Raw genomic sequence first — 9,531 nt, forward strand, 5'->3', positions numbered from 1 at the left:
GAAATTATTCGCTTGCATGGTGTGCCAAATACTATTGTTTCAGATCGTGATACTAAATTTCTTAGCCACTTTTGGAGATGTTTATGGGCTAAGTTGGGGACTAAACTGCTTTTTAGTACTACTTGTCACCCCCAAACTGATGGACAAACTGAAGTAGTCAATAGAACGTTGTCTACTATGCTTAGGGCTGTTTTGAAGAATAATAAGAAAATGTGGGAGGAATGCTTGCCTCATATTGAATTTGCTTATAATTGTTCATTGCATTCTACTACTAAGATGTGCCCTTTTGAAGTTGTGTATGGTTTCCTACCTCGTGCACCTATTGATTTGTTGCCTCTTCCATCTTCGGAGAAGGTTAATTTTGATGCTAAACAACGTGTTGAATTGATTTTAAAAATGCATGAGTTAACTAAGGAAAACATTGAGCGTATGAATGCTAAATATAAACTTGCTGGAGATAAGGGTAGAAAACATATTGTGTTTGCACCTGGAGATCTTGTTTGGTTACATTTGCGTAAGGATAGATTTCCTGATTTGCGCAAATCAAAGTTAATGCCACGTGCTGATGGTCCCTTTAAGGTGTTAGAGAAAATAAATGATAATGCATATAAACTTGAGCTGCCTGCAGATTTTGGGGTTAGTCCCACTTTTAACATTGCAGATTTGAAGCCTTATTTGGGTGAGGAAGATGAACTTCCGTCGAGGACGACTTCATTTCAAGAAGGGGAGGAGGATGAGGACATCAATACAATTGTTACACTCACAGCCCCTGCTGCTATACATACTGGACCAATTACTAGAGCTCGTGCACGCCAACTAAATTACCAGGTACTTTCATTTCTTGGTAATGATTCTAATGTTCATGAGAATATGATGCTGCCTAAATTGGATACATTTGTTTTGCTTACAAATGAAGGGCCTAGCTTGGAGAAGGATGAACATTGGAGCAAGAACAAGAACGGAGTTACAAGTGATGATATCAGGACTTTGAAGCCACCATAATGGGTGCATGAAGCCTTGGACGAAATATACAAGATGCCACTTCATAAATTTCGTCCCGAGGCTATTTTAGGTGCTGCGTCACCTTATTATTGGGCCAGGCCCATGTAATTTTGAAATACATAAGTATAGGCTATTTTTAGAGTCCGTATGTGTGGGGAAACAAGAGATAGTGTTGATTTCGGACCCCTCCACCAAGGGCCACGAAATTCCCCCCTCTTCCTCCATATATACAGCCCTTAGGGCATCGTTTAGACTTTGGGTTTTGTTTAGATTAAAAGTTCACCATAGCTGCAACTTCGCGTACTTCGTTTGTGTTCAACGACCAGACAAAGGCGTCACAGAACCCCACCTTGATCAATAAAGCTTTCATCTTATATTCGCAATATCCAGATTGCAATCTCAGTTTCTTGCTTGTTCTTCGTTTGCTCGCAGGAAACAGACCCTCGTGGTCAGGTTGATCGTGCTCCGGCATGGTCAATAACCTCTCGGAGTTGGTTTAGCGATTGCTAAGGCGCGACGTCCTCGCACGTTCGTAGTCGGATCGTCAAAGTCGACTGCCACCAAAGCGATATCCATCATCTCATCGAAAGACGGGACACCTTTGCCTCTATCAGCTAAATGGGTAGCTGCCCCCACCTTCCGTCCTGGCCCACCATTACATCTCGCGTCATGGGTCAACAAAGGGCTAGACTGGGGATTAGTGGATGAAGTGCGGACCTTACAAAGCCGCATCTGAACCCTCCTTGAGAGAGATATTGATCTCGTCAGTGTGATCCAAGTGATGTTAGTTCGCCGACTCCTACCCTGCCAGCGCAGGCCTCGTCGCATGTGGGAGTTTAATCCAGAAGGACCACAAACCCTCCAACACTTCTTCGGCGCCACACACGAAGGGATGTGGAAGTTATTTCTCGGGAAGCGGAAACATTGGCCGGATACTGCTGAGGACGCTGGCCTTAACTGTAATCGTTCGGGTACCCCAGTAAGCACTTGACTTTCGAATACTTTGTGGTTATGCATACAGTAATACGGTACTGAGCAAGTTATCTTTTCCCAGGGCTGGATAAATAAGGCGGAACTGATTATGTGTTCAGCCCCTCTGCCCGAGGGTCCGGAGAATCGTGTCCTAACAAGGATGCTGGCCCCAGCACCATACCAGATGCCGGAGAAGGAGGACGAGGCGGAGGGCAAGAGGACCAAGGATGGCCTCTATTCCCAGGGAACCTCAGATTTGTGTCCGGAGGAATAAAAATCCCCTCATCCAAAGACAAAAGTGAAGGGGGGGCACTATCTCCTTCCCTCCCAGGAAGAAGAGGGCCTCCTCCGAAGATTGGGAGAAGCAGGCTCCTGAACGAGGCAAGATGCCTCTGGGGGGCGGCCCGGGCCTGGAGGACGTCGAAGCGTAGTCTCATGACGAGGACAAGCCTCCGGCCAAATCGTAAGTGAACAAGGTTGTTTTAAACCTATCCCGTTCTTTTCTTATGATGCCTGGAATATATTTTTTGCAGCTCAATGCGCAGTCCCCTTCAACAATCCTCCTCGGGGGACCTTCTCCCGGAGATGATGGAAAGCGAGACGCCCCCACCGGCTTCTCCGTCCAATAGGGCAGACGACCTTGAGGTGTCGTCGCGGAGGGTCTCCCCCGACCAACAAGTGGTGATGAAGACGCTACACAAAGGTGATACTTCGGCGGCCCAGGGTCCGGGGAACAGCAATGAAGACCCCGAACAATCTGGAATGCAGCCGGATACAAATAAATGGATTCCTTCAAAGGGTGACCGTACTCTCGCGGCTGCCTCTGAGACCCAAAGGCCCCGGATATCTTGACAAACATGCTGCGGCAGGCGTCCATTTCAGAGGAACATCGTACCTTGATGGGTACGGTGGTTAAAAAGGTCCTATCCGCAAAGATCGGATTGAATGAGGCCTTTGCGAGTCTACTGAGAGGCTTCGAGGTTTGTACTGTAATATGTGCAATTGTGTTTTATTCAGAAAATACACTTGTGTATAGACAGTAGCCCCTGAGACTCAGGTTGGCTTCCCATAGGAAGCGAACAGAGGATCAAAAGAAATATCTGAGGACTAATCTCATTAAATTTAAACACAGGTTGCTTCCCCCCTGGCTACTTCCCAGACTGCGGATATTGTCAAGCTGCAACGGAAGATTGATGTAGCTGGGGATGACATTACGTTAATCAATATGCGTCTTGACGAGTCGCAAGGTATGTATTCAGAGCAGTCCCTGCACATATATTTTTGTGATATAAGCATGATACTGAAAGTTGTGCCTGGCTGCAGATGGTGCTGCTGCCATTGAAATTCTTGTGGCGGAGCTAGCCCGGGCCAAGGAGCAGGCCCGGTGTAGTAATGCGGCTGCTGAGAAGGCATCCGCTGAGTTAAAAGCTGAACGAGCTGCTCGGCGTCAAGACGAGGAGAAGATATCCACGATGGCGCTCGAGCTAGAAAGTGCTGCTAGCCGATGTGAACTCCTTGAGAAGGAGAATGAAGCCAAAACTGCTGAAATTGACAAGACCCTACGAGAGGCGAGAGAAGCATGGTCTGAATCCAGAGCAGCCCGTGAGGAGATCCGGCAAGCAGGGGAGATTGCAGCTGGTAAGCCATTTTTGCTACAGGCTAAGTTCGGCGATCCGAACTATGCTCAGCTTAACCAATTGTGGAGTTCTCTAGACGAGTTTTTAGACTTGCCGAAGAGTTCTTCCGATGCGGCGCAGTATTATCAGGCGCGAGATGGGTACGCAACGGAGAAGCTTTTCTGGTCACAATTCGGCGCCTCGAAGCGCCCCCTGTTGCTGAATGAGCAGATGTCCCAGTGGGCCGAGCTTCATAGGATATCCGGTGCTACCATGAAGAACATCATAATTCGGTTATGGCCAACTGAGCCCGTTCCGAACAGTTACTTCGGCTTGGTGCAACGGCTTGTTGACGCAGTGTCGCGTATCGATGCTGTGAAGCGATCGGTGTACGTCGAGGGTGCACGGATGGCTTTTGCCCGAGTCAAGACGTTCTGGGGGAATATGAAAGCCATCGACGTTGCGGTGAAGAGTCCACCCAAGGGCAAGGACCGCCACGAACCGGAGCATTATTTTGAAGACGCCCTTGTAGCCGCCCGCTTGATAGAGGGTCAATGCTCGAAAGACATAATGTTCGAGTGAAGTGTATGAGAATTGTACAAGACAATTTTATAGTAAATCTATTTGTCTATTTTGCTCGAAAGCTTGTGTCCCTCCTGTGCGGCCATTTTAATATAATCTGAAAGTTTTCTAGTCGCCGGCTTCAGCCCCCTTGTAGGAAGTACAGGGGTGTTCGAAAAAGCATCTGATCACTCCTGACCCAACATCTTGGTACGTGAAGGAGGTGTCAATGCGGCGAACCAGGCAACCAGACTATAGGGCACTAACACTTTCACTTAGCCGTAGGAGTTTTATGGTGGGTCTACGACATAGCCCCTAGTATGTATGTGGCTTACTCATATGATGCGTTTACATAATTGATCGAAAAAGAGGTCCTTCATGTGACACGGAGGAATCGCTAGAGATTCCGATGAGTCATCGAGTGGTTGACCAGCTCTCGCCGCATCATGATAGTCAGTTTTCTGCTTTCTCTACTAAGGTGCGTCACCGGGTGAACCGGTAGCACAATCGCAGTAGTTCTCCCTTTACTACCCTAGCCGGTAGGGTGGAACGTAGGATAGCAAGAACAAGAGCCGGGCAACCCAGCTATTGACCCAAGACATGATTCAGAGCTGATGCATATAAGGCCAAACTTGTGACGCCGAAGTACGCTGTAAAAGTTGTTCGGACTTTGTTGGCAACTCATTTGTTCCCGTACCGAGCCCCTGGCAAGTTAAGCTGGGGTATATCTATGAAACAACCATAGGAGGCATATTCATTTTGCAAAAAGACATGACTGACTAATTCGGATAATTTGAACTAGGACCTGAGTGATATGCCAATGGTTACTTGATATACCACGACCCCGGCAATTTGATATGCCCTGGGTCGAACGCAGAGGAAAAAGGCATGTTACAGGCTCGAAAAGAGAGTGTGGTCTACAAAAAGTTATTTTGGACCTCCTGTCGCACGTCTGCGCCGCCTGTCCTCAGCGAGGGAATCCTTGAAGGGAGTAGCCCCGTAGGTGAGTGTACGAGTCCGAACTCCTATGGGGTCGGTCGTAGGTGTTTTCCCTTTGTGCCACCTGCTTTTAAGAGATAATGAAACAAAAGAAAGTAGGAAAGCAGTTAAAGAATGTTACCGGAGTGCCTGCATACTTGTCTGTATTGTGCTTCCGTCAATGCCCATGGTATATTGAGTGTGTAATGATGTATGTGCGGTATAGTTTTAACAGGTATACGAGATGGGTAGCGGAAGCCGAACTGCTATTTCTGTTCCGGATTTGATCGATCTTCAGGGGGAAATTGCTTCTGCCCTCCGGCATTTAGCTGGTGAGCCGCTCTGTTGTCCATATTGCCTGGTGGCCCATTTCCATTGTGTCCGGCGTTGAGCTTGCCGGCTTGCTTGAGGACCCAACGGCTTCTGCTGGTGTGATTAGCTGGTTTATTGGGGTGGCCATGAATCTGGCAGGGCCAGTCCAATATCCTGTCTAGTTTGGATGGTCTATCTTTGTTTGCCTTGAATGGCTTTTTTCGTTGAGCGGGCTTGGTATTCCTAAATCACGCGTTGACCGCTGTGTCGCGTGATCTTTCATTATCATTGCGACTGTTGTGTATGCTTTGCCGTGGCTTGCCATTGCCGTCTCAGATTTCAGAAGTGCCCGAGTCGCTGGCGCTGTTGCTTCTACGAGTGAGCCAGCTGTCTTCTCCCACGCAAAATCGGGTCATTAGAGCGGTAAGGGCTGTCATGGATCTAGGTCCTTCTTGACCGAGGTGGAGTGCAAGCCATTCATCTCGGACGCTATGTTTAAAGGCCGCAAGGGCCTCCGCGTCCGGACAGTCGATAATTTGGTTCTTTTTAACTAGGAACCTGGTCCAGAGCTTCCTGGCTGACTCTCCGGACTGCTGGACAATGTTACTTAAGTCATCGGCGTCCGGTGGCCGGACATATGTTCCTTGGAAGTTGTTGCGAAAGGCGTCCTCCAAATCCTCCCAGCTGCCAATAGAATTTTCCGGCAGACTATTTAACTAGTACCAAGCTAGTCATTTGAGTTTTAGTGGTAGGTATTTGATGGCATGAAGGTCATCTCCACAGGCCATGTGGATATGGAGCAGGAAGTCCTCGATCCATACCGGGGATCCGTTGTTCCATCGTATGATTCGATATTCATGGGTTTGAACCCGTCTGGGAATTCATGCTCCATTACTTCATTTGTGAAGCAAAGAGGGTGTGCGGCACCTCTATGTTGGGCCACACTGCGGCGTACCTCCGACAGAGTCCATTTGCGGTTTTCAGCCCGGGCGTAGCTAGGTTTGTTACGTCTGCATAGGTGGCTGTCGTCACTTGTCGAGGTATGTACTTGCGATCCTTAGATCACTCTTGATTGTCCTGCTTTACTACCCAAGTCTTGTTGACGGTCGTATGTATAACCCCGAGTTGTTTTGTTCTTGCTTTTACTGCAAGGTGGGGCGGTCTGGTGTTCGGCTTGAGTTGTCTCTTTACCTGGGCCCAATTGTGGTCGACCTGCCACATTGTGCGATGATGGCACGGGCTCCAGCGCCTTATCGTTGCCCTGGGGTAGCAATCTATGCTTCGGGTAGCTTTTGGCTGGTCCACTAAGGCCGTATTCTTTGGCGGCTAGGACTTCAGTCCATCTATCATTGAGCAGCTCTTGGTCAGCTTGAAGCTGCTGCTGCTTCTTTTTCAGGCTCCTTGAAGTGGCTATTAGTTGGCGCTTAAAGCGCTCCTGCTCACGAGGTTCCTCAGGCATGGTGAAATCCTCAGTGCCGAGGTCCACCCCATCCTCAGAGAGCGGAAGGTAATTGTCGTCCTCCGAATCTTCGTGTGTGACCTGCTTAACAGGGATAACCTGCCCATCTTTCCGTTCATCTTGTCCATTAGTTGTATAAACGGAGTCTTCCTTGTCATCGGCATCATTGTCCATGTCGTCGATGTCCTCGGAGTCGTAATCAAGTTCGTGGGTCAAATCCTCGATCGTGGCTATAAAGTGGGTGGTGGGTGGGAAGTAAAATTCACCATCGTCAGCCCCTAGTTCGAGCCGGATATAGTTCGGTTGAGAGTCCTCCGCCAAGGACAGGTTTTTTAATGAGTTTAGCACATTACCCAAAGGCGAGTGCTGGAAGATGTCTGCGGTGCTGAATTTGAAGATCGATAAACGATCAAGCTCGGCATCCGCAGGCTCACCTGGTTCGGAACCTACGGCCGGAGACGAGTCCGCGTTCCGGCGGCATAGGCATCATGTGAGACCAGGTCCATGTGTGGCTCCAACACCGTGGAATCTGCGGCCTCCGTGGTGGGGTTAATCCTCCCTTCTTTGGGTGGCGCTGCCTGCTCTGGCTTTAGGGCCAGAGCGGTTACAGGAGCGATCTGGCGTCCGATGTGCGGATTGATGCAGTAACCAGTCATGGCAGGTGCAGATTGATACAGTAACCAGTCTTGCCTTCCACAGCCCATCAATTCTCACCTGCCATGACTGGTTACTGCAATGCAGTGAGAAAGTTAGAGAAGAAGTTTGAAGGGTTGGAGCTCCACCACATACCTCGACTCAAGAATCAAGCAGCTGATGATCTGGCGAAGATAGGTTCCACTCGGAAGCCTATTCCCAGTAATGTGTTCTTGGAGCATCTCCATACCCCATCAGTTCAAGAAGATCCTTTTACATAGGAGCCCCCGCAACCGATAAGTTCAACCAATCCGACTGAGATTGAAGTTCCAGCAGTAGTCGACTTGATCATAGAGGTTTTAGTGATCACTCCCGACTGGACGGTGCCATATATTGCATATCTGCTTAGGAAGGAGCTCCCAGAGGACGAAGATGAGGCCCACCAGATTGTTCGCAGATTGAAAGCCTTCATGGTGATAAGTGGACAGCTTTACAGAGAAAGCGTTACCGGAGTAGCTCAGCGTTGCATCGCTCTAAAAGAAGGCCGACTGATCTTAAACGAGATCCACTCGGGGACCTGTGGTCACCACACGTCCTTTCAGACCATCGTAGCCAAAGCATACCGAGCAGGATTCTACTGGCCGCGAGCGAATGAGATGGCTAAAGATATAGTCGACAAGTGCGAAGGTTGCCAGTTTTACTCAAACATGTCTCACAAGCCTGCGTCTGCCTTGAAGACTATTCCACTCGTCTGGCCATTTGCAGTTTGGGGGTTGGACATGGTTGGACCTTTCAAGACTGATAGAAGCGGCTTCACTCATTTGTTCATAGCAGTCGACAAGTTCACCAAGTGGATCGAGGCCAAGCCTATCAAGAATCTTGACTCAAGCACTGCCATTAGTTTCATCAGAGAGCTGATATTCCAATATGGAGTTCCTCATAGCATTATCATAGATAACGGCTCCAACTTTGATTCTGATGAGTTTAGAGCATTCTGCACTTCCCAAGGCACTCGGGCCGATTACGCATCTGTTGCGCACCCGCAGTCGAATGGACAGGCTGAAAGAGCGAATGGCTTGATCCTTCAGGGACTGAAACCTCGATTGATGCGCGACCTCAAGCATGCAGCTGGAGCTTGGGTGACTGAGTTGACATCTGTCTTGTGGGGCTTGAGAATGACTCCTAATCGGTCGACTGATCGAACCCCTTTCTTCATGGTATATGGCGCTGAAGTTGTGCTTCCGAGTGATTTGCTGCACAATGCTCCCCGAGTGGAACTCTTCTCAGAAGCTGAAGCAGAACAGCCACACCAGGACGCAGTTGATATCCTAGAGGAGGAACGAGAGCTGGCTCTGATCCGGTCGACCGTCTATCAACAGGACTTGCGTCGATTCCATGCCCGAAATATCAGAGGCCGAGCATTTCAGGAAGGAGACCCTATGCTCCGAGTGCACCAGAAACGGTCTCACAAGCTCGCTCCGGCCTGGGATGGGCCCTTTATCATCACCAAGGTGCTCCACAACGGGGCGTATCACCTTTACAATGTAGCCAAGAAAGAAGACGAGCCACGCTCGTGGAATGCAGATCTGCTCCGCTGTTTTTATACCTAAACACTCGGATCAACGAGTTGTAATAAGAATCCTTCAGTTTGCTTATCAAAGACATGATTTTGCAGTATTTTAAAGATTTTTTTCACATAAGCACGTGTGTTCAAATCCCCTAGTGGGTCGCTTAGCCACGAACGCGATTCGCCTAAGTTTCAAAAACACTCCAAGTGAAGAGCAACCCTGTCACTCGGGGGCTTAGCTGCGGTCCCATACTCGCCTAAGTTTCAAAAACACTCCGAGTGAAGAACAATCCTCTCACTCGGGGTCTTAGATGTGATCCCGTATTCGCCTAAGTTTCAAAAACACTCCGAGTGAAGAGCAACCCTCTCACTCGGGGGCTTAGCTGCGATCCCGTACTTGCCTAAGTTTAAAAAACACTCTGAGTGAAGAG

Source organism: Triticum dicoccoides, unplaced genomic scaffold, assembly GCF_002162155.2.
Source record: "Triticum dicoccoides isolate Atlit2015 ecotype Zavitan unplaced genomic scaffold, WEW_v2.0 scaffold15846, whole genome shotgun sequence".
Lineage (NCBI taxonomy): Eukaryota > Viridiplantae > Streptophyta > Magnoliopsida > Poales > Poaceae > Triticum > Triticum dicoccoides.